This window comes from Bos grunniens, chromosome 16 (assembly GCF_055505025.1).
Source record: "Bos grunniens cultivar Pamir isolate PY7600 chromosome 16, Bosgru_T2T1.0, whole genome shotgun sequence".
In the NCBI taxonomy this organism is placed as follows: Eukaryota; Metazoa; Chordata; class Mammalia; order Artiodactyla; family Bovidae; genus Bos; species Bos grunniens.
In genome coordinates, this window is record NC_141180.1 from 53,471,433 (window position 1) to 53,495,812 (window position 24,380).

Sequence of the window (24,380 nt, forward strand, 5' to 3'; positions counted from 1 at the left end):
TGATTCTAGAAGTGGAGGGTAAGGATGACTCCACAAGAAAATCTGACCCAGGTTTTCTGACTCAAAGCATCACAATACATGACAGTATAATTGATCAATTCCTACATTTATTACAAATCAAGTTAAAATTCACACACCATTTGAAAGTATACCACTGGGTGGGGCTTTGTAGATTCACTGCTGCATGACCACCACCACTGACTCATTCCATGTGCTAGCAGATGGGAGATGTGAAAGTCCTTCCCCAGACCCACCTGTGGCCACATGGGCCAGTCAGCTCTTCTTCTTCAGGCGGATGGCAGTCGGCAGACTCCAGAAGACACAAGAGAGAAACAACAGCAGACATCCCGAGGAAGCACAAGTTAGGTACCCAGGAGAAGGGAAGGGCGTTGCTGGGTAACCACGGTGTCACTGCAGACCAGAGATGAACAAACTCCTGCAGCCAGAAGGACGAGGGCTGACTCTCTGGAATTACATGAGCTCTCCAGTAATTTTTCATCTCCCAGATGATGTCCACTCCACATGAAAAGAGCACATCCTACTGCTTAGCTGGTCTCTCTCTCCCCATGGATATCTCATAAACAACTTCAACTTAACTAAACACAAATTCTCCATGTTTCTCCTCAAAGTCGGCTCCCTTCCTCCACCCCCTCCCACTCCACTCTTGTCCTCCAGACTCGCTGGCCTCCTTTCATCTCCTTTGCCTCACCTGGTTCCTCTTGCACCACAGAATCTGCAAGGAGGCTCCCTCAGAGCAGTAGTGTCTCTTCTAGGCTCCCTAGAGCACAGCTGCTCTAGACACAGCTTCTTTGTGACAGTACACGCAGACTGTGATGACTTCACTCATGTCTACGGCCAGCTGAACTAAAAACTCCACTAGAGCAGAGACCCTCTCTATTAGCCTCAGCTCTGTACCCCAGCACATAGCACAAAGCCTGACACTCATCAGGGCAATAAATATTTGCTGAACAAATGAATTCAATTGGAGGAGGGAGGTACTATCTATCTATTTCAGTTGGGTTCAGTCACTCAGTCGTGTCCGACTCTTTGCAACCCCATGAATCGCAGCATTCCAGGCCTCCCTGTCCATCACCAACTCCTGGAGTTCACCCAAACATTGTCCACCAAGTCGGTGATGCCATCCAGCCATCTCATCCTCTGTCGTCCCCTTCTCCTCCTGCCCCCAATCCCTCCCAGCATCAGAGTCTTTTCCAATGAGTCAACTCTTCACATGAGGTGGCCAAAGTATCGGAGTTTCAGCTTTAGCATCAGTCCTTCCAAAGAACACCCAGGACTGATCTCCTTTAGAATGGACTAGTTGGATCTCCTTGCAGTCCAAGGGACTCTCAAGAGTCTTCTGCAACACCACAGTTCAAAAGCATCAATTCTTCGGTGCTCAGTTTTCTTCACAGTCCAAATTTCACATCCATACATGACTACTGGAAAAACCATAGCCTTGACTAGACGGACCTTTGTTGGCAAAGTAATGTCTCTGCTTTTCAATATGCTATCTAGGTTGGTCATAACTTTCCTTCCAAGGAGTAAGGGCCTTTTAATTTCATGGCTGCAGTCACCATCTGCGGTGATTTTGGAGCCCCAAACAATAAAGTCTGACAGTTTCCCCATCTATTTCCCATGAAGTGATGGGACCGGATGCCATGATCTTCGTTTTCTGAATGTTGAGCTTTAAGCCAACTTTTTGACTCTCCTCTTTCACTTTCCTCAACAGGCTTTTTAGTTCCTCTTCACTTTCTGCCATAAGGGTGGTGTCATCTGCATATCTGAGGTTATTAATATTTCTCCCGGCAATCTTGATTCCAGCTTGTGCTTCTTCCAGCCCAGCATATCTCATGATGTATTCTGCATGTAAGTTAAATAAACAGGGTGACAATATACAGCCTTGACATATTCCTTTTCCTATTTGGAATCAGTCTGTTGTTCCATGTCCAGTTCTAACTGTTGCTTCCTGACCTGCATATAGGTTTCTCAAGAGGCAGGTCAGGTGGTCTGGTATTCCCATCTCTTTCAGAATTTTCCAGTTTATTGTGATCCACACAGTCAAAGTCTTGGGCATAGTCAATAAAGCAGAAATAGATGTTTTTCTGGAACTCTCTTGCTTTTTCGATGATCCAGCGGATGTTAGCAATTTGATCTCTGGTTCCTCTGCCTTTTCTAAAACCAGCTTGAACTTCCTGGAAGTTCATGGTTCATGTATTGCTGAAGCCTGGCTTGGAGAATTTTGAGCATTACTTTACTAGAGTGTGAGATGAGTGCAATTGTGTGGTAGTTTGAGCATTCTTTGGCATTGCCTTTCTTTGGGATTGGAATGAAAACTGACCTTTTCCAGTCCTGTGGCCACTGCTGCGTTTTCCAGATTTGCTGGCATATTGAGTGCAGCACTTTCACAGCATCATCTTCCAGGATTTGAAATAGCTCGACTGGAATTCCATCACCTCCACTAGCTTTGTTCGTAGTGATGCTTTCTAAGGCCCACTTGACTTCACATTCCAGGATGTCTGGCTCTAGGTCAGTGATCACACCATCGTGATTATCTGGGTCATGAAGATCTTTTTTGTACAGTTCTTCTGTGTATTCTTGCCACCTCTTCTTAATATTTACTGAGGTATAATTGGCATTTAACATTATGTTAGTTTCACGTGTACAACATAATGATTCGATTACGATCACCACCGTAAGTCCAGTTAACCTGTGTCATCATTTGTTGTTCAGTCGCTCAGTTGTGTCTGACTCTTCGAAATCCCAAGGACTATAGCTGCCAGGCTCCTCTGTCCATGGGATTCTTCAGGCAAGAGTCCTGGAGTAGGTTGCCATTCCCTTCTCCAGGGGCTCTTCCCGACCCAGGGATTGAACCCAGGTCTCCTGAAATTGCAGCTGGATTCTTTACTGTCTGAGCCACCAGAGAAGCCTGGAAAGATGGCTGCTAGATGGCAGGTGTTCTTCTCCTTCCTGAGTTCCCTCAGGGCTCACTGGCTCACATCTGTTGCTGTTGTTCAGCCACTCAGTCGTGTCTGACTCTTTGCCTGTGGACTGCAGCACGCCAGGCTTCCCTGTCCTTCACTATTTCCCAGTGTTTGCTCAAACTTATGTCTGTTGAGTCAATGACGACATTCAACCATCTCATCCTCTGTCCCCCTCCTTCTCCTCCTGCCCTCATTGTTTCCCAGCATCATCTTTTCCCGTGAGTTGGCTCTTCACATCAGGTAGCTAAAGCATTGAAGCTTCAACTTTCAGCATCAATCCTTCCAAGGAATATTCAGGGTTAATTTCCTTTACAATTGACTGGTTTGATCTCCCTGTTAACAAAAAAAATAAGGTTTCTTCTCCTGTGATGATTAGGACTGAAACCCTAATAGCTCTCTAGAAGACAGTAGCTGCAAAAAGAACCTCAAAAGAGCCATAGGAGTTAAGCTATCAAGTCATCAAGCTAGTGAGTGCATTGCTTGAACCCATTCCTATGGGTTTAAGAAAAAGGATTGTCGGGCAGTGTGTTGATCAGCGACTGCTTTCTGCTTTCAAAATGTAGGTTGAAGGAGGATCTGAATATGTGACACTGGCTACTCTCAGACTTATATTCTCTCAGCCTAGTGGTCTGAGAGCACTGGAAGGACACAGGGATAAATTAGGAGGACTTAGAGTGCTAAGGAAATATGTGTTGAATTCATTCATTCTAATCACTCGAACTACATAGCATGTCAAGGGGCTTGGTGATTTTTGAAATTCGGTATGAAAATGACATGAGATCTAATTTTTCAAGTCCTTTTAGTCAATTTTATCAATAAAAGATGTGAAATACCAATTCTGCTGGTAAAATAGAAATTACATGACCACGGCTTTCGAATCAACATCTGTGGTAAGACATCCAAAAATCGACCCTGGTGACTTCTAAGACTAAAATCTGAAGGGCACAGTTACTGGTTTTACATTGTCCTTTCTCATTCAATGTGTTCAAATTTATTGTCTATTAAAATACTGCAGTAACAACAGATAATTTACATGGCATTTTGTTTCTGGGGTAGTGACAAGCACAAAGTAGAGTTACTGAAGGAATTCTGACCTGTCCTTTGCAGAATGGAGAGGAAGTATATGAGACTCCATAACTCGGGGGGCCAGAGGAGAAAGGAACTGCATTCTGTCCTTCCTCCCTCTCCTGGTCTCCAACCCCCACATACAGCTTTAGTCCTACTGAGCTCCCAAAACTACTGGGGAGGGCCAGGAGTGAGAGTGACCTGAATTAACTCCCATGCATGATGAAAGCAAATCATTCACAAATTATACTATAACATTAACAATCACTTGTGATACACCTTGTAACTCATCTGGACACCTGGTTGAGAAACTTAATATGGAGTTGACTGCCTTCCTGAGGGGAAAAAAGAAAAAAAGATACACTGGCTTACCAGTCCACATTTACACATTACCACTCCCTGCTAACAAAGGGAGTAATTTAGCTTCCTTTCAACCTCTTTGTAGTTCTATCTCACTTAACACAATAACTATGTTCCTGGAAACCTGTGTGCATTTCTTGTCTTGTAAATGGTACGGCACTTGAAAGGCACTAAGGGAGCTTCCTATTTAAAGGGATTCCAGGGACTTTCCTGGTGGCTCGGTGGCTAAGACTCTGAGTTCCCAAAGCAGGGGGCCCAGGTCCAATCCCTGGTCAGGGAACCAGATCCCACATGCTGCAACTAGGGATCCCGAGTGCCACAACTAAGACCTGGTGCAGCCAAATTAGTTAATTAATTAATTAACAAAAAAATTAAAGGAATTCCACATTAAGAAAATACCAGAACTAGGGCTACCAAGACTTTGTGGCAACATGAAGAATGCTTATGACCCAGTGTTGAGAGGAAAAAAGTAATCAAAATTGTGTGCATACTATGACTGCAATTTTTAAATAACATAGATGTACATATGATAAAATTTTGGAATGAAACTTACCAAAAATGATAATAGTTACATTAGGAGATGGAATATGAGTTATTTGTGTCTCATTCTGCTTTCCAAACTTTCTGGAGTGATGTTTTTAAAACTACAAGTGTAAAGTAAAAGAAATATATGCTGAATCTTATTGATAGAGTTGAATAATTATTCAGTCATGCTCTCTATCTGGATCTTTCTATGGCGAACTTCACTTAAGTTCAGGAAAATCTGTATTTCAAACGTTTTAAAACCATTAATATTTCCCATTAAAATAAATCTTAGGGCTTTCTAGGTAGCTCAGTGGTAAAGAATCCTCCTGCCAAGCAGGAGACATGGGTTCAATCCCTGGGTAGGGAAGATCCCCTGGAGAAGGAAAGGGCAACCCACTCCAGTATTCTTGCCTGAGAAATCCCATGGACCGAGGAGACTGGCAGGTTACAGTCCATGGGGTCACAAAGAGTTGGACACAATTTAGTGACTAAACAACAGCAACAACAACAACCACATTAACTGACAACAAAAGTAATTTAACAAAATCCAATATCCATTTAACCAGCAAGTTAGGAATTGAGAGGAGCTACCTCAACCTGATAGAACATCTGCAAAAAAAAGGAATTTTAAATTTAACAATTAGAACAACCCTAAAGTCAATCAAAACTAAGGTGTGAAGAAGAAAATTATTGGTAAACTAGAAGAGGACTGTTTCTCAATGTGCAACTCCTTAAGCAGTTTTAGTGCACAGACAGGCAAAAACAGGACTCTCTCATCTTTGTGCTTTGTTCTATATGGGGAACCATCTGCTCCCCTCTCCACCTCCTACCCCAGTGTTTACTTTTCATTATTTTTGCTAATAGCAGTCATATCCCTTCATTGAGCCCTTGGGGCACACTGAAACTACATTCAGAGAAGCGTCCCAGTTCTGTCCAGCCACCACCAAATATGTGCATAAACATACACACACACTCTCAATGTCAAACCTCAGGTAGGTTTGCTAAGGACAATTTTAAGAACCATAAAGTGGCTTGTAAACTGTGGGGTCACGCGGAGTCGGACACGACTGAAGTGACTTAGCATAGCACACTTCCTTTATGCTCTAGAAATATAAAATTTCCACATGTCTATTACATAAATCAGCCACCTACCCAACAACCTCTTTATTACCCACCATATTAAGTTGATATACATAAATTAACCAAATAACTTTCAACAAATTAATCCCTTTAAACAAAATAAATAAATAGAAGAAAGATTTTACTAGTAGGCTTAAGATGCTCTTGTCAACTAGTAACAAACAAAACACATTTTGTAGGTTGAATTAAAGGCCCTTGGATGAATGCCCTCACTATCCACAGAAATCATTGACTAAATCCTTGTAAACTGATTAGACGGCTCACTCTCCTCCATTCTGATATTATTCGATGTTATAATAAAACAGTCTAAGTCATTCAGGCTTGTCATAAACAAGATGGTCTCTGCCTTTCCCTCATATCTGCCTAAAGGCCTCTGCCATAAACTCAGAAGAAAAATTGAAGTTTTTGATAGTAACCTCAAAAACAGATTCAATAAAAACTGCAGCAGGTACTTTATTGATAGTACAATAAACAGACTCAAAAGTGCAGGCTTGCCCCCTGGAGCTGACATCCACAGAAACATGCCCTGTCTGTATCAAGGATTTCTTGCTTTCTAGCTTGGAAAAAGATGATCCCGTGAAAGTAGCCTACTTATCCTGAGATTGTGTAAAAAAAAAAAGAAGAAGAATTTTCTGGGATTAAGTGAACTGATTTAACTGTAGTTAATGTTCTATTTTTGAGTAGATATATGAGAAAAAAATCCTTTTCTTTCTCTTTTATCTCTATCAGTTTAAGGTAGAGATACTTACATACTGCTGCTGCTGCTGCTGCTAAGTTGCTTCAGTCGTGTCTGACTGTGCAACCCCATAGACGGCAGCCCACCAGGCTCCGCCATCCCTGGGATTCTCCAGGCAAGAACACTGGAGTGGGTTGCCCTTTCCTTCTCCAATGCGTGAAAGTGAAAAGTGAAAGTGAAGTCGCTCAGTCATTACATACTACATACTTTCATAAACTGGAAGGAAACATTCTTTAAGTGGTGTATTATTCCAACATCCCTCAGAATTCATGGGAAAAAATTTTTTATGAAAATTCTCAGTATATATTTTCAACGTAAAAAAACCTAGAGAAACTTAAAAAGAGCTTCTATAGACTATATTAATAGGCCTTATCAATAGTACCCAAAACAACAGTAACAATGGTTGGATATTATTCAAAATGCTTTTACCAAATTCCTCTATTTTTTTATAATCATGTAGTTATTTACTCAGGCTTAGTAAAAATTCATTCTCTTTCCTATAAGGTTTGACTGGATAAATCAAATTTGCAACAGTAAGACTCAAATGTCATTTAATTACATAGGACAAGCTACCAGGACCAAGGACTGCACTTTACAGGTTGAAGGCAAATGCATGCAAACAGTAACATGCTAGTAAATATTTAACATCCAGCTCACCAAAGGGAAAAAAAAGCATTTGCCGGTGTCTGTGGTGTAAACACTTCCATCATGGCCAATTTTAACACGACATCACTAAACACGGACCTGGGAAGAGACATGCAATAACATACCATTATATAGTATTTTAACCACAGATGAATGGAAAAAGAAGTTGTGGTACATGTTCAATATCTTATAATAAACTATAATGGAAAAGAATATGAAAAAGATTATACATATATCACTATGTTTGTATAACTGAATCACTTTTCTGTATACCAGAAACTAACAGAACATTACAAATCAACTATATTTCAATTTTTAAAAATAGCTTTTAAAAAGGTCATACAATAATTAGGAAGTGATAAGTTTTGAGTATTTATTATCACTGATTTAAATACAACCCATTTAATTATAAGTTACAAAGTTTAATGTCTGATAATGGCCATGTTTAATAAGCAGCTCCCAAAATTCCTATAAATTTAGCAATGAGCTCTCATGAGCCAGTATGAATCAATTCCAGTATACCACTCTCAGGAAACTGTCCTGGAACTGATTCTATGGTTTAAAGAATATGAGCTTTTTAGGTAATAAAGAATTTCCTAGCAGGTCAGGAATTTGACAAACCCGAGTGTTGCAGACAGACAGAGACGCTTACAGGCTACTAAATAGGTAAACCTCATAGAAACAAATTGGAAGGTCCTTATTCCTTAGCTCAATAGACGAGCTGATAAAGGCAATAAAATAATTCTGATACCTAAAAGTAAATTATATCTGTAGAGGAGTGACAAGTTAATTCTTAAACCAGAACTGCTCCAGTTTTATTAATATATAACAAGGATGTCTTTGTATATTAACATCTCTTATACACTACATAAATAAACCCAGTTAAATAAAACAAATCAAATGAGTTACACTGAATCAGATAATCTCGAAAAAATTTATGAGGTCAAATCTGTATGTGAGTGAGACTTGACCATAAAGAATCCCAGAAACAAAATACACACACACACACACACACACACACACACACACAAACACACATACACACACACACACACAAAACATGGTCACTGTATACACTTCTAGTCCTCAAAATATGAAATCTTGAATATTTCCTATGGGTTACTGCCTACCTAACAAAAATGTCTCTATACCTAACTTTTCTAATATCAATCTGAAGATATTTCTTATCCTTTGTAAATATTAAAGTCATGCAAGAAAACTACTATTTTTCTACCATAAACACACTGACAGTAAACTCTGTGATTTGGTAATTTTTTTCCCTTTAAACATCTGCTATATATTTTTTTTTTGCTTGATAGACCTATTTTTCTAAAGCCTAGTGTGCTCATTTGTTCAGCTGTGTCCAACTCTTTGTGACCCCATGAACTATAGCCCACCAGGCTCCTCTGCCCATGGATTTTCCAGGCAAAAATACTGGAGCGAGTTGCCATTTTCTTCTCCAAGGGATCTTCCAGACCCAGAGATCAAACCTGCATCTCTTGCGTCTCCTACATCAGCAGGTGAATTCTTTACCACTGTGCCACCTGGGAAGCCCCTCTAAAGCTTAGAGTCCCTTGCAAACCTCTTCTTAAGTAAAGTTCTTTTCTTTCCTAAATGCTTTTGTCTCTGAGTCTTTGTTTGACAATAACTTGCTTATTTGTCCCTATGTTTTTTGGTCCTACATGTCTATCTAGTCACGGCCATGTGGCTCCTATCAGACCAAACTTCTCATGGAAAACAAATATAAACTCTGAGCTAAATATACAAGCAACTATCTGAAGATATTGAAGAGCAACTAAGAACATGTAGATACTGAAAGGGAGTCAACATTTGGATGAAGAGAAAAGCACTGATGAGTTTCCATTTTTTGTGATTTTTTCCCTGAGAGAAGGCCTCAAATTGCACTATGCAATGCAGCTATTAGAAATAAAAGAAAAACTCAAAATCTTACTAGCTTGTAAAACCAGAGTCTGAGGGAAACACAGCTGCTGGAAAGCAAAGGGAGAAATCCTAAAAAGTAGCAAGCCAGGAAAGAGGAGACCTGAATCATGTGTATAAACTCTAGCCAGATCTCTGGCTGAGGTTGAAACTGTACATGTGTCAGGCCAATTTCAAGCAGAAGACTGAAAGAACCGAGCAGAAATTTGAGCCACCATTCACAGCAAGGAAGATAAAGTTTACAGTTTGAATTCAGCCAAGTTAACTGATTACTATTAAAAAAAGAAAAAATACTCTTCAGGGGGACATAGCAGAATTCAGAATCTCTATAACATATCATTCACAACATCCAGGACACAGTTCAGAATTACTTAACAGTCAGAGAAAATAGGAAGACATTACCTATTCTCAGGAAAAAAGCAGAATCAATGAAAGTCAATCCTGAAATGATTCACGTATTGAAATTAGCAGATAAGAGTTATAAAACAATTATCATATCTTAAGTTCAAGGACACAGAGGAAAATATGCTCGTAATGAAAGAAAAACTAAGAAGTATCAACAGGTTACTGGAAGCCATAAAAAAGGACTAATTAGAAATGCTAGAATTTAAAAATATACATTTGAAATGTTAAAAAATTACCCATTGGTGGAGAAGGAAATGGCAATTTCCCAGTATTCTTGCCTGGGAAATCTCATGGACAGAGAAGCCTGGTGGACTATAGTCCTTGGAGTTGCAAAAGAGTCGGACATGACTTAGCAACTAAATAACAATAATAATAACATATCATACTTACAAGTAAATGCCAGATGGATTGAAAATTTTAATGTAAAAAGTAAAGGTATAATATCAGACTAAACTAAAAAATTACTGAATGGGCTTAACAGCAGAATAAAAATAACAATAAAGAGCCAGTGAACTTGAAGAAAGATTAATAGATTAACTATCTATTAATAATCTGATGCATAGAAGAAAAAAATAATTGAAATAATTAAAAGAACTTCAGGAATCTGTGGGACATTATCAAAAGATTTGTCATATACAACTAGAGTCCCATAAGGAGAAGAATAAAATAAAGCAGACAAAATACTAGAGGAAATAATAACCAAACATTTCCCATAATTGTTATATCCCCAGCTAGACCATAAGCTCAATGAAAGCAAGGAATTCTGAGTTGTACCTCTTTATTAATCCACATAGCACTAACAAAGGCTGCATAGTGGGTTCTCAGTTAATACATATTTATACTTTCAGCATCAAGAATGATTATTTATTGAGTGCCTGCCGTGTGTAAAGCACCATGAAAGGTGCTACAGACACAAAGATGCTTTAGTTACAGCCCCTGTGCTTAATGAAGACAATTTTGAAAAAGATAAAAGAGAGAAGCCTCAATTGTTTTGAAGAAGGAAAGCATTTCCAATGGCTCTTGTTTTTCATTTTTCCCTAGGCAATTCATTATGATTTTATCTAACTTGCTTACTGTAATCCCTGCTAAAAGGAGAATCAGTTCAGTTCAGTCGCTCAGTCCTGTCCAACTCTTTGCAACCCCATGAATCACAGCATTCCAGGCCTCCCTGTCCATCACCAACTCCCGGAGTTCACTCAGACTCATGTCCATCAAGTCGGTGATGCCATCCAGCCATCTCATCCTCTGTCGTCCCCTTCTCCTTCTGCCCCCAATCCCTCCCAGCATCAGAGTCTTTTCCAATGAGTCAACTTTTCGCATGAGGTGGCCAAAGTACCGGAGTTTCAGCTTCAGCATCAGTCCTTCCAATGAACACCCAGGACTGATCTCCTGGAGATCAAAAGGAGAATATAACAGTGTAAATCCAGAGTGAGAGGGGTTCTTGCATCAGAGGCCATGGTTATAGGTATTACATTCCAGAGCCTGTTCAAACAGTCCTATTCTCCCCAACTTGGTTCAATTAGGACAAACAGGGGAGACACTTCTGAACAATTTTCACTATTTTTTTTTTTACATTTGCCTCTAGCTTTCAGACAGAACTTATGTCCTCTAGACACTTGATCAGTAAGGACGTATTTTTATACCTCAGCAAAATATGGGAGGAAACAGCTGAGAAAGAAAATTTCTACACTTTGGGAAGAATACACAGAAATGTGCATACCTCTCCAGAACCTGGAGTGTGTAAGATCAAAAGAATTATGTGTGTATATGTGTGTGAGAGAGAGAGAGAAACAGAGACAGAGAGATAGTGAAACAGAGAGAGAGAGAGACAGAACACTGAGAGAGACAAAGCAGGACTCAACATTCCTTTCTCTGTGTGAAAGCTTGAAGCACTTCACTCAGTTTGTTTAAAAACTATCCACTAACAGTCTGTGATTCTGAGAGCCAGTCTGTCCACAAATAAACTCCGCAAAACACCACAACAGAGATGGACTGGTCTGATATGCTCATTTCAAGTATGACCATGTATGTAAGGACATGGTTTGGGGCACAAAGCCCAAACCTAGATGCCTGGAACCGTGAATTTAGTAAATCCCCTTGAAATGAGCTGCTGGAAATGTCTTGTTTCTGTTAAAAAATAGAACTCACTCATAAAGATATAAGCAGAAATTAGATTTTGGTATGTTTGCAGGAGCCTCTGAGTCCAGGAAGTGGCATTTATGACTTTGGTTATGAATCTGTCTGTGACTTTAGTCAGTATTTTAGTCTCTCTGGTGCCTCTTTAGTCAGTCGATTGGGGATAATACTCTTTGCTATCCATTTCACAGCACTGCTACATCTGTCATGATCATAATAGCTGTCATTTGTCGAGTTACTACTATGCATCAGACACTGGGATAAGCACTCTGCTTGCGTTATTTGCAATCCTGACAGTAATCCTGAAGATGGGTGTTATTCAATTTACAGATGATGATGCTGACTCTCCAAGAGGTTTAGCAACTTTGGAAAAGTCATACCAACTGGTAAGTAGTGGCATCAGGATTCTCTCAGATACCTTTCACTACCTTACACTTGTTTGCTTTTATTCCTTAAGCATAGTTGAAATATAAAGAACACTCGAGGTATACATATATACATATGGGGGAAAAAGGGAAGAAACTTAGGAAATGTATTCCAGGAGTGTAAACCTAGACTGAATATAAGACATGGCCTAAATCAACCAGAGGTTAGAAACAAATCACAGAGCAAAGGCTACAGGCTGAGCTTAAGGACTGTGCATAGAACATAAAGGAAAAGGGTAACTGAGATGCTTGCGGTTATCGCCTGGAACTCACTGGAGGCTCTTAGTTTTCATGTTGCATGCATCCTAACTGGGATAAAAACCAAGAGTCCTACACACACACACACACACACACCCCCCACAAGACAAAACGGGTTATGCGTCTCCCTACTACATGATATCTAATGTAACTTGAAAATAAGTCTCTAATGTTTGTAAATCAGAAGCATTAGAAAAATTAAGTTTCTACATCAACTATACCCCAATTTTAGTAAGAAAAAAAAACTTTTTTTTTTTTAAAGAAAAATACAATTTCACAAGTTAATGATTGTCGATTGGTATGTGGAAATACCCATTGTATCAGTCTCGCTGTATTTTTGCAGGCTTAAAGTTTTCCATAATTAAAGTTTTAAAAGAAAGAAAGGTGGGAAATGAAGGGAAAGGAAGAAAAGAGGAAAAGAAAGAATAGCCATCTTCTTGAGATGGAAGAAGAGTGATGTGTGAAAACCAAGAAACTCTGATTTAAAAATGACTTAAGAAAGAACTTCTTTCCCCCAGTTCAACAATAGTTCTAGGATTTCAAGAGGACAAAACTCAGGAAAGAAAGGAAAAGATCCTCCTGTTAAAACCTGAGAGTGTTTTTACAAAAAATGTAGGACTCTAAATCACCAAGAAAAGCCAGTATCTTGGAAAATACACCAGAGTGACCCAATACAGAGGAGCTGAGGAGGAATACACAAGGAGTTCATGAGAAAAGGGCAAGTTTTGAACAGAGAACTGTTCCCAATGAACATAGGCATCTAAGAACAAAGTCCAAAATATTAAAATATATTAATATATTTGTATATATATCAAAAATATATCTATAGTGATGTCTCAGGGAACCAGTCTGTTTAAGCCCTTATCAGGGCTTCTACATAGTCATTCATTTTGCCTTGGTTGATCCTGTTGTTTGCTGCATTGGCATGAGACGGTCAACTGTGGCTGTTACCTCCTTTCATCCAATCCTAGCTTATAAACCAGTGATTCCCAAACTTCAAGTTAAGACAGATTGTTTATTCGATTTGGTGGAACTTCTTCTTTTTTTCTCCCTAAAGTAAAAAAGCTGTATGATGTTTAAAAAAAAAAAAAAAAACTAAGCCAAAATAACCGTTCTGATAATTATTTAAAATATCTTTCAATATTAATAAGAATACAAAAATACTCAGCACTCAAAATGGTGAAACTAACAATGTCTAGCATTCAGTCAAAGATTACCAGACACAGAAAGAAACAGAAAAAACTTACTCTTAAAGAGAATGATAAGTCAAAATAAGCTGAACCAGAACTGACCCAGAGGTTTTGTGTCCAAAGATGTAAAAATAATGATGATGGTTGTATTATACATGTTCAGAATTTTAGTTAACACATAAAAGATATTTTTAAAGACTCTTAGCTAACTTCTAGACACCCATAAATCAATGGAACAGAATAAACAGCCTAGAAATAAAACCATGCATATTTCATCAATTAATTTATGACAAAAGAGCAAAAATGCAAAATGGAGGGAGAATAGTCTCTTCAGTAAGTGGTAATGAGAAAACTGGGTAGCTACACAAAAAGAATGACTGGACCACTGTCTTACATCATACACAAAAATCAACTCAAAATGAATTGAAGACGTAAATGTAAGACCTGAAACCATAAAATTTCTGGAAGAAAACATGGGACGTAAGCTCTTTGACATCACTCTTGGCAATGACCTTTTGGATTTGGTGCCAAAAGCAAAAGCAAAAGTAAAAATGGAACTACATCAAACTAAAAAGTTCCTACACAGGAAAAGAAACAATCAACAAAAGTAAAAGGTAACCTACAGAATGGGAGAAAGTAACAGCATAAAATATACATGACTCCTCGTGCACTGTCAGTGGGAATGTAAATTGGTGCACCCATTATGGGACACAGTATGGAAACTCCATAAAACTTAAAAATAAATTTTAAATTTTTAAAAATAGAAAAAATTAAAAATAGAACTACTATGCTCTATCAATTCCACTCTGGGTATATGTTGTTGTTGTTGTTCAGTTGCTAAGTCCTATCCAATTCTTTGTGACCCCATCGACTACAGCAGGCCAGGCTCCCCTGTCCTTTACTATCTCCCGGAGTTTGCTCAGATTCATGACCAATGAGTCGGTGATGCTATCTAACATCTCATCCTCTGCTGCCCCCTTCTCTTTTTGCCTTCAATCTTTCCCAGCATCAGGGTCTTTTCCAATGAATCGGTTCTTCACATCAGGTGGCCAAAGTATTGGATCTTCAGCTTCAGCATCAGCTTATTCAAGGTTGACTTCCCTTAGGATTGACTAGTTTGATCTTCTTGCTGTCCAAGAGACTCTCTAGAGTCTTCTCCAGCACCACGGTTCAAAAGCATCAATTCTTCACTGCTCAACCTTCTTTATGATCCAACTTTTACATCTGTACATGACTACTGGAAAAACCATAGCTTTGACTATACGGACTTTTATGTGTCCAAGTGGCCCTAGTGAAAAAGAACCCACCTGCCAATGCAGAAGACTTAAGAGATGTGGGTTTGATCCCTAGGTTGGGAAGATCCCCTGGAGGAGGAAATGGCAACCAGCTCCAGTATTCTTGCCTGGAGAATCCCATGGACAGAGGAGCCTGGTGGGCTACAGTCCATTGGGTTGCAAAGAGTTGGACATGACTGAGGCGACTTAGCAGGCAAGCATACAGACATTTGTTGGCAAAGTGATATGCTTTTTGATATGCTGTCTAGGTTTGTCATAGTTTTTCTGATAAAATAGATAACTAATGAGGACCTATTGTATAGCACAGAGAACTCCACTCAATGCTCAATGGTGACCTAAAAAAAGAGGGGATATATCTATATATATAGCTGATTCGTTTCGCCGTACAGCAGAAATGAACACAACATTGTACATCAACTATACTCCCAAAAAATCAATAAAAAAATAGATGTAGTTTATTGTATGTCAATTATACCTTGATAAACTGACTTTTAAGATGACTCAGAGATCAAAAAATACATGGTTCATTTGATACTAACAAGCTCACCATGCTGGTGGGCAGGGGAACTGAACCAAGGGCCTCAACCCAGCTTTCTCTGAGCTCAGTACCAGGGCTTTTCACGAGCTCCAAATGTGTTTTGGTTTTGTTTGTTTTGTTGCCACGCTGGGTAGCTTGCAGGACGTTAGGTCTCTGACCACGGACTGAACCCAGGCCACAGCAGTGAAAGTGTCAGGTCCTAGACACTGAACCACCAGGGAATTCCCCATTCATCCATTTTACAAAGGCAATGCCTGGTTTTCCCCTCTGTGTCCTTAGGAGCCTCCCTCACCACTATCCACATATTTAAACTGAAGCTAAGGCAACCAAATACATGCTTCTGAAACTCCACTCCACTGTGAGGAACACTTAAAATCAGTAATTTAAGAATAACAGCCCAACCAGATCTCTATTACTATGTGCACAGAGTCCTACCAGAGGAACAACCCCTAACCCCAGAGATTCAATCTGTGTTATTTCTATTCTTTATTAAGAACTATTTGTCCCATGCCATAGTATAGATGAGAAACAAGGAAACACCTGGTTATCACAGAGGGTCGCTATTATCTGTTCCCATGAAGTTTGGCTTCACATATGAAAGTCCAGTCGTTCACACAGGTGGGTTTCTTTTCTCACTTTATTGAGAGTAAAGCAGTCAAACTGTTTTGGCAGCTCCATGAAGTCACCGGGTCTCAGCCTTCTTCTGTGTCCCCAAGCATGTGTTTTCCACCCTCAAGGTCACATGGTGTTGGCTGGAGAGCTTTGATCTGAGCAGGAGGAGGAAGGAAGGAGGAAATGAGAGGTACCTTGGTTTTCCAGGAAGGTAGAAGCGGGGACTACCTGGAGGAAGGAGAGGTGGATCACCAAGAGTGATCCAGGAATGCCTGACTTTGGAAGTCAAAAGATGGTGGACACTGGGGCCAATCCTGAGAAGGCACTTGTGCTGTCTTGCACCTTAAGGGACTCCCAAAAGAGTTCATCACTAGACCATCCACTGCTTAAGATTCAAGCTCCCAATGCAGGGGACATGGATTCGATCCCTGATGAGGAAACTAAGATCCTGCATGCCACACGGTGGGGCAAAAAAAAAAAAGAGTTAATCACTGGAGCTGAAACATGTTCTCTGGGTATAAAGACCAATAATCGAGTGCAGTGCTGAGATTTTCTTTCCCTGAAGAGCTGCTTTGAAAGAACTCCACTCCTGTGTCCTGGTCCTGATTCCACCCTCAGGGACCACATGACAAGTGCAGGCAGGAACTCTCTCCTCCCTGGAGATCAGACCTGGCCCTGGGAGACTTCCCTGGGGCTGTGCCCTGAACACCTTGCATCTTCCTCTGTGGTCACTCAGTCACCCAGTGTTTCTGGGCTGCTGGCTGGTGAGCTGGGTGAATGGGCACAGTCATGCGAGAGGAGTGTTTGCTGTCCAGAGCACAGACTTGGAAAGTGGCTACGTGCAACACACACACACTCATAAAGGCACGTTATCATGAGGGGGAGTAGTGGGAAAGCGGTGGGAGGTGTGTTCAAGAGTAGAAGACAATGCTGGTGTTGCACAGTAAGAGGCACAGAGAAGCTAGTCAAAGGGTGACGGCTTTTGTCAGACCGGGCACGCCTGCCAGCCAGCCCCAGGCCACATCTGCCCCCAGCCCACTTCTCTGGGGTTAAAATCTGGGGAGCTTTTGCCCCGCACCTCAAGGGGCCTTACCTCACACACCTTGTGAAACTTGGCTCCGGGCGCCTCACACCTGTGAGGCGTCAGAAACTCAAATGAGTGGCTGACTCTCCAACCAGAGCCCCACTGCTGAGCACGACCTCGGGAAGTGGGCAGCCCACACCTGACAGGATGGCTGCTTCCTTCACTACTGTGACCACCAACGCGCGTGCCTCCTCAGTCACTTCAGTCATGTTGGACTCTTTGTGACCCTATGGACTGTACCCCACCAGGTTCCTCCGTCCATGCGATTTTCCAAGCAAGAATACTGGAGTGGGTTGCTGAGTCCTCCTCCAAGGAACCTTCCCGACCCAGGGATCAAACACGCATCTCTTATGTCACCTGCCTTGGCGGGCAGGTTCTTTACCACTTGCGCCACCTGGGAAGCCCATGACCGTCAAGGGAGAGGGGAATTTTTCCCAGCTTCAGCACTCCGGCCATTCGGCTCCCCAGGACCAGCCTCTACTCAGCTGCTGGGCTCCTCCACCACCATCAGTGAACAAGATCAGAGGGAGACCAGCCATCCTCCACGCCCTCCACACACATGAAAGCACTACAGGTCCCTGGACACAAAACCAGGAGAGGGTAGGCGCCTTGAGGGGAATAGCCTGGACTTCTGGGCCTCCTGCCCAAGTGTCCTCCAGCCACACTCAAAGTAACACTTCCTTCCTGTTTAAAATCTATTTCAGACATAACTAGTGGGTGTAAAGTAAATAAGTTCCCCCTCCCCTCCAAACCTAGCTTCACTCCAAGGACTGTAACATGCAGTTTGGGGTATGTCTTTACAGAAATGTTTTATACAAGTGTATGGCAACCCACTCCAGTGTTCTTGCCTGGAGAATCCCAGGGACGAGGGAGCCTGCTGGGCTGCCGTCTATGGGGTCGCACAGAGTCGGACACGACTGAAGCGACTTAGCAGCAGCAGCAGCAGCATTCTGTTAAATGCATTCTCAAGAATTTTACTTATAAATAATTCAATTAGTAAGAATAACTAAGGTATAAAGTATATCTTATTTACATTGAAATTGGAACCGGAAAAACAAAAACTTAAAAGTGATCAGAGGACTGTCCATCCTCCCAGAGTGCAGTTTTTGAAGTGACCACCAGGTGTCAGAGTTATCAATAATATTCCCCGAATTACAACTGGAAAGTTACAGGATGGGGAAAGTGCCTGGCTGGAAAATGAGATGGTGAGATTCCCCAAACAAGATTATTTGGCCCTTTAGCCCAATATTTTGTCTATTTAGGGTTCCGTAGGGAGAGAGTAAAGGGAGCTGCAGGAAAGAAATCTTACGTTCTCTCCCGACAGACTGCCACTCAGTTGGGCACGCTTGGATCTTCAGAGCTCTGACTGGTGGTGAATTTCACATGGGAAATGTGAAAATGGCTGGGCGGAGTTGGGCCTCCTACCTTTGCAAGGCTACTTTTGGAATCCAGAGCCATCTCCCCTCTCCTCAGTAGGAGACCAGAGGATGGTGATCACCAGAGGAGGACACACGCGAGGCCACATCAGCTGTGGCCATCTTCATTTTAAAAGGGAAAACCCACTTCTGTGTCAGGAGCTCTTCCTATCTAACCTTGAACATCATGGTCTCTTACTCACTTCCAGTTTGGCCTCCTCACATATATTTCCTTTACCAGAACTGATGGCAGAGCCTGTTGGCTGTTGTCTAGAGCTGCTAGACATGTGTACCCGCCCATGCTTGAGCGCACAGGGCGGGGCATCTACCACCAAAGTCTTCAGGCTATTGCCCAGGGTTAGTTACACGCTTCCTCTAGGGGCCCAGCCACCTCGCTGGCACCACCCAGCCGGCTCTAGTGGAGCCAACATCCTGTGGAGGACTCCAGGTGATGCTCATGGCAAGCTTTACCCTTCTCGGATTCACCAACATCCAACTCAGCCAAAAGGGGATGCTGAGGCAGTTACAACACAGACTTGTAGGAGGAGGGGATGATGGCCAAGGCTCCTCTTCCCTGGGAGACCACAGCTGAAGAGTGTCAGAAAGCAAGGAGAGCCCTTGCCACGTGGCCCTGTTGGCGCTCGTCTAGGTTGTTCCCTGGACCACATCCCATTTCTGGCCGTGGATCCAGGCAAGGGTTCAGACCCACTACACACTGGGGCTTGTCATGGGTGGAACTTTACTGTGAACAGCGATGCCAAGCTTGTGGGAGGGGTAGGAGGTGGTGTAAGGAGAGGGGAGAAGGTAAGAAGGTGTCAGCATTTCATGGACAATGTTATTGGTATGTAAATACTTCTCCAGACTTATGATTTCTATGAATTCAGACAGGCAGATTAAGGGGACTATTTTTGGGGTGGGCGGAGGGGTACCAGCACATGCAGGATCCTAGTTCCCGAACCAGGGACTGAATCCAGTCCCCTGCAGTGAGAGCGCAGAGTTAGCCACTGGACCACCAGCGAATTCTAAGGGGACTTTTCATGTGATTTGAATGACATCATCTGCTAAATTGGTACATCCTATGTAGGCCACATGAAGCAACAGTAATTATATAAGTCACTATACACCTTAAATGCTATATACATAATTTAAAATGATACACCTGTGGTGCCACAGACATAATAAAAATGCCAGTTATTATTAAAACATAGGTAGTATCCATATTCAAATATGACCATGCATTATGTTTGATGTTTCAAACAGAATATACAAGCCAAATGCTTCTTTTAAAAACAAAAAGGGATAAAGCAGTGTTTATATTGGGATTCATGTTAATTTGCCATGACAAGTATATTAACTGTTGCTTTGATGTGGCAACATTGGGATGGCAATTGAAGGTTTTTTTTTTCCCCCCATTATCCTATTACATATGCTATAAGAGGGATGGAACAAAAAGAATCTCTCATAATGCTAACCACAGCCTGACTGTTTCAAAGGCAAGACTCTCCAGACTAAGCCAAGGGAAGGGACCACGGAGCTCCACCCTAATCTGCTCAGGGTTTATCAACCTCAGGAGGCCCCACTCACTGTGGCTCCTGGACCCACTACATTCCCGTAAGTCAAAGAGCCTCCCCTAGCTGTGAAAAGTCTGGCTATCCATCACATGTTCTACTTGTGACGGATACTTGAGCGACAAGGCTGTCACAAGCCCAGAAGAGACTGCACAGTCAAGGCATATCTTGAGATCCCCAGACTTCAAGGTTCTCTGGAAAAGGCACAACCAATGGTGCCCCCTCAACTAGGAAAAAAAAGGACTCAGGCCCTTGCCTCTCCAATGCCTGCTCACCACCTGCCCGCTCCAGGGTAATCATGCTTTGTGTAGGTAGTCAGAGAGGAGGTGGGCGGTCGTGTGTGGATATTCTGATGACAGTGACTCCTCCCTTGACTTAATCCCTCTTCCAAGCCCTGCAACTCAGCCAGGCAAGAGGCCTGATTCAGAATCTCCTCACCAGTAGGCAAGGCTGTTTCCCTTCGATAAACCGAGCAAGGAAATCGTTGATGTGGACACACAAAAATAGACTTCCTGAATCAGATGTGAATTTGGGTGCAGAGTAAGGCCAAGCTAAAGGCTCAAACTCACTGACCATAATTATCCCTCCCATAGGGCAGCAGCCTTCCTTACCTGCAGCCAAGCAGCTTCTGAGGCAGTGACGAACAGCCAAACCTGTCGAAACCTCAGAGGAAACATTCCTCACCAGGCCTCCCAGCCCAAACTTCAGAGGACAGGGCACCAGAAAAGTAAACAGACTAAGCCAATAGCAACAAGAGAGAACTGGTTCTCCTGCTCTCAAGATGGTTCATGACACTTCAATTAAGTTCAACACAATATAGTTGAATTATTTTTAACCTTTTATGGAGCCTCTTGGCTTCACAAACAAAATGTTTGTTGGTAAAGTTGAAGGATAGCTAGAAGCAGAGACCAGAAAAAAAGAAAGAAATCACAAGAAGAAATGAGCCTTTTATTTAAGAAATCATAAGTGTGGTACACTTTGGGTGTTGCTTATTTGTCATTTATTTCTCAGAATAATATAGCACATTTCCTTTAAGCAATTTCACGGTTATTCCAGCAAATGGGAAAGGAACCCTCGGTTCTGACTTTCTCAGTATCTCTGTTGCCTTGATAATCAGCTCACAGCTGAACAGTTCAAGATATTCCTGCCTAAAGTTAATATGAAGAGTTCTTAATGCACAGCCTTTTGGACAACTTGACTCACTCACTGTCTAAGCAGACTAATCTCACATTTAATAGCTCTGCTATGGGGCAAAGGGAGAGAAGGGTCCCTTTTCCTTTCTCTGTTCTGCTTTTCTTCTTGGCTCCATGCTACAAAAATCTCTTTTCAAAACTTGTCAAGGGTATACTGTAACCTCACTGAAAAAATGTATCCAAAGTTTTTCTGATATGCTATCAGAGTTTAGCACAAGAATTGCAACTTCCAATGCCTTATAGGTGCCAAACAGATTTGTTTCATAACATCTTGAGCTGTATTCTTTGGCCTTGAAACACTTTGCTTTTTAAAATATCCATTCTGGAACTTCCCTGGCGGTCCAGTGGTTAAGACTTTGCTTGCCAATGCAGGGTGTGATTCCTGGTTTGGGAATGAGGGTCCCACATGCTATGGGGTGTGGCAAAAAAAAAATTTTTTTAATCCATTCTTCTTGAAATATGGCCCACTTTTAATAGATAGGTGGGCATGAGAAATAGCTCTCTTTCCTCTTAACTCTACTATCAGAAATACAGCAGTTCACAGTTGACCATAAATGGCAGCTGACAGTCAATTTCAGTGTTTGAGAGATAATAAGGACACGTGCAGACTGTAGTAAACTGCAGAGCACATGACCTGTGTAAAGGAAGAAGCCACTGTTGCTACCAACAGCCAGTCCTGCAGGAAGATGAACTCAAGTCTTTCTAGAGAAACCAGAAATCCAGATTCTGATGTGTAATCTCCCCGTTTTTAAATATGAACTGCCAGTTTAAAAACACTCTTCAGTTCACCAGTTTGCTATCTCCCTTCAGTGATTAAAGGCAGTATGACTGGGAACAGAAAAGCCACCATGGAAGCCAGGAACCCAAGATTGTCAGACCTAGTTCTGATACCAACCCACCGTCTATCCCTGGGCAAGACACCTAACACCTCAGTGACCTTGTCTGAAAGGTTTAGAGGTCCAAGAATCCTTTTTTTTTTTTTAATATTTATTTATTTCTTCATTTGACTGTACCAGGTCTTAGTTGCAGCATGTGGGATCTAGTTCCCAGACCAGGGATTGAACTTGGGGCCCCTGAATTGGGAGCCTGGAGTCTTAGCCACTGGACCACCAGGAAAGTCCCACAAGAATCCTTTTAATCCTAAATTATTACACTGTATATTTAAGTAAGTTTTCTAGATGGTCAATTCCACAAAGAACAACCAGAAACATAATTAAAGGGGGGGGGGGGACATACACACACACACACACACACAAAAACAGATCATTGTGCCATGGCAGGGTCTATTACGCTGTCTAGACATGGCCTTGATGTGGCCAAGCCACTTGGTTAATAAAACCACGAAGAATGTGAACACTTCTATCAGGCCTGATCTCCTCTATCATAGCCACCCACCCACTGGGAAGATGAAAATTGTGTATCACCATTTCTGTGGCAGGGAGCACCTGTCCATAAAACAGAACTCTCTTGGCCCTTTTGAACCCAAACCCAGGGTTTTCAAGGGACATTTTGAGCTGGAAAATAAAGCTGGCCAGCAGGCTGCCCTGAGCCACGACTCCTGATTTTCAAGTTCATGCTCAGCCTACCTGCGATGAAATCTGGAGTTGCCACATCAGGGCTTTCGGCATGAGCCAACTGTACTCAGAACAGCTCTTGTTATATAACCTTCGGCCACGGCCCACATGTGTACATGAGCACATGCTCACCCTGTACAAAAGCACACAGATCTTCAGATACAGCTTTTTTTGTTTCAGTTACAGGAAGGGAGTAACAAACATTAAGCTGGAAAATAATGAGGGATGGGTAAAGGAAAAGCCCTTTCCCACTGGAAAGATTAAAAAATAAGCACATTTCAGAGCAGATAGAAGTCCACATTCTTGTGGCTATATTAACTGTGTGGCTTAGGCAAACCGAAGGCTCAAAGAAAAGAAAGCCAAGTGGATTACAACTGGGCAGTTTCTTCACACAGGCCATCTTGACATAGATAGCTTGGCTTCCAATGAAGTGGACAGGCACCTACATTCCTAAGTGCTTCTGTGCATCAGGTGTGAACAGCAGGGCCTTTTTATTTTGCTATTTGTAGCTGCCAATAAGTATCTAGTATGATTTAAAGAACCTTTGACTCCTAAACCAGCTATGACCTATGGCTTCAGTTCTGCCTGCTGCAGACACTTTCCTCACTGTGCCCTGATGTTGCCCTGGCTTTAGGTAACCAGTGTTTGTTCTAAGTCAGCTTGTTCTTACCCTAAGGCCTTTGTATTATCGGTTCCCTCTTCTTGGAATGCTCTTTACCCTCATATCCACAAGGTAGTTCATTCAGGCCTCAGCCTCCAGGCTGTCACTCGGAGAGGACCTCTCTGGCCATCCACAGAATCCACCCATGCATTCTGTGTCATGTGACCCTACTTTACTTCTCTGCCTACACTTCCTACCATCTGATTCAGTTCCTGTTTCTTTCTTTATTGCCTGTCTTCTCTCACTGGTATATAAACTCCATGGAAATAAGGATTTTGTGTCTTTTTCACCATGTGTTTCCAGCAGCTAGAGTGCTTTGCATATGGCAATTGCTCAATAAATATTAGTCGAAAGAACAATGGACAGTTGGATGAATGGAAGAAAGCATCCAGCAAATATCAGTGAAGCATCTATGGTAACCTGGGAAGAGACGAAGAATGAAATCCTCTTTCAAGGACTCCACGATCTACCAGGGATGACAGACATTTAAGCGGAACAACATGGTGAGGGAACTGCTTATAGAAGAATACCATGGGGCTTCCCTGGTGGTCCAGGGGCTAAGACTCCCAAAGCAGGGGTCCTAGGTTCGGTTGTTGGTCGGGGAACTAGATCCCACATGCTGCAACTAAAGATCAA

The 24,380-nt window shown here is 41.8% G+C and overlaps 1 long non-coding RNA gene across 8 annotated transcripts in view; it reads right to left on the bottom strand.

Moving 5' to 3' along the window:
• Positions 1-24,380, bottom strand: part of LOC147356848 (uncharacterized) — a 66,354-nt gene that overhangs the window by 24,743 nt on the left and 17,231 nt on the right. For 2 of the 8 annotated variants that reach the window (XR_015143565.1, XR_015143570.1), the window contains exons 2-3: positions 7,465-7,551; positions 255-436 (exon numbers count right to left, since the gene is read on the bottom strand). This is a non-coding gene — a long non-coding RNA (uncharacterized LOC147356848). Of the gene's footprint in view, positions 1-87; positions 3,315-7,464; positions 7,552-16,177; positions 16,405-24,380 lie in introns of those variants that run through there. The other 6 variants (XR_015143564.1, XR_015143571.1, XR_015143566.1 and 3 more) reach the window with 5 other exon arrangements.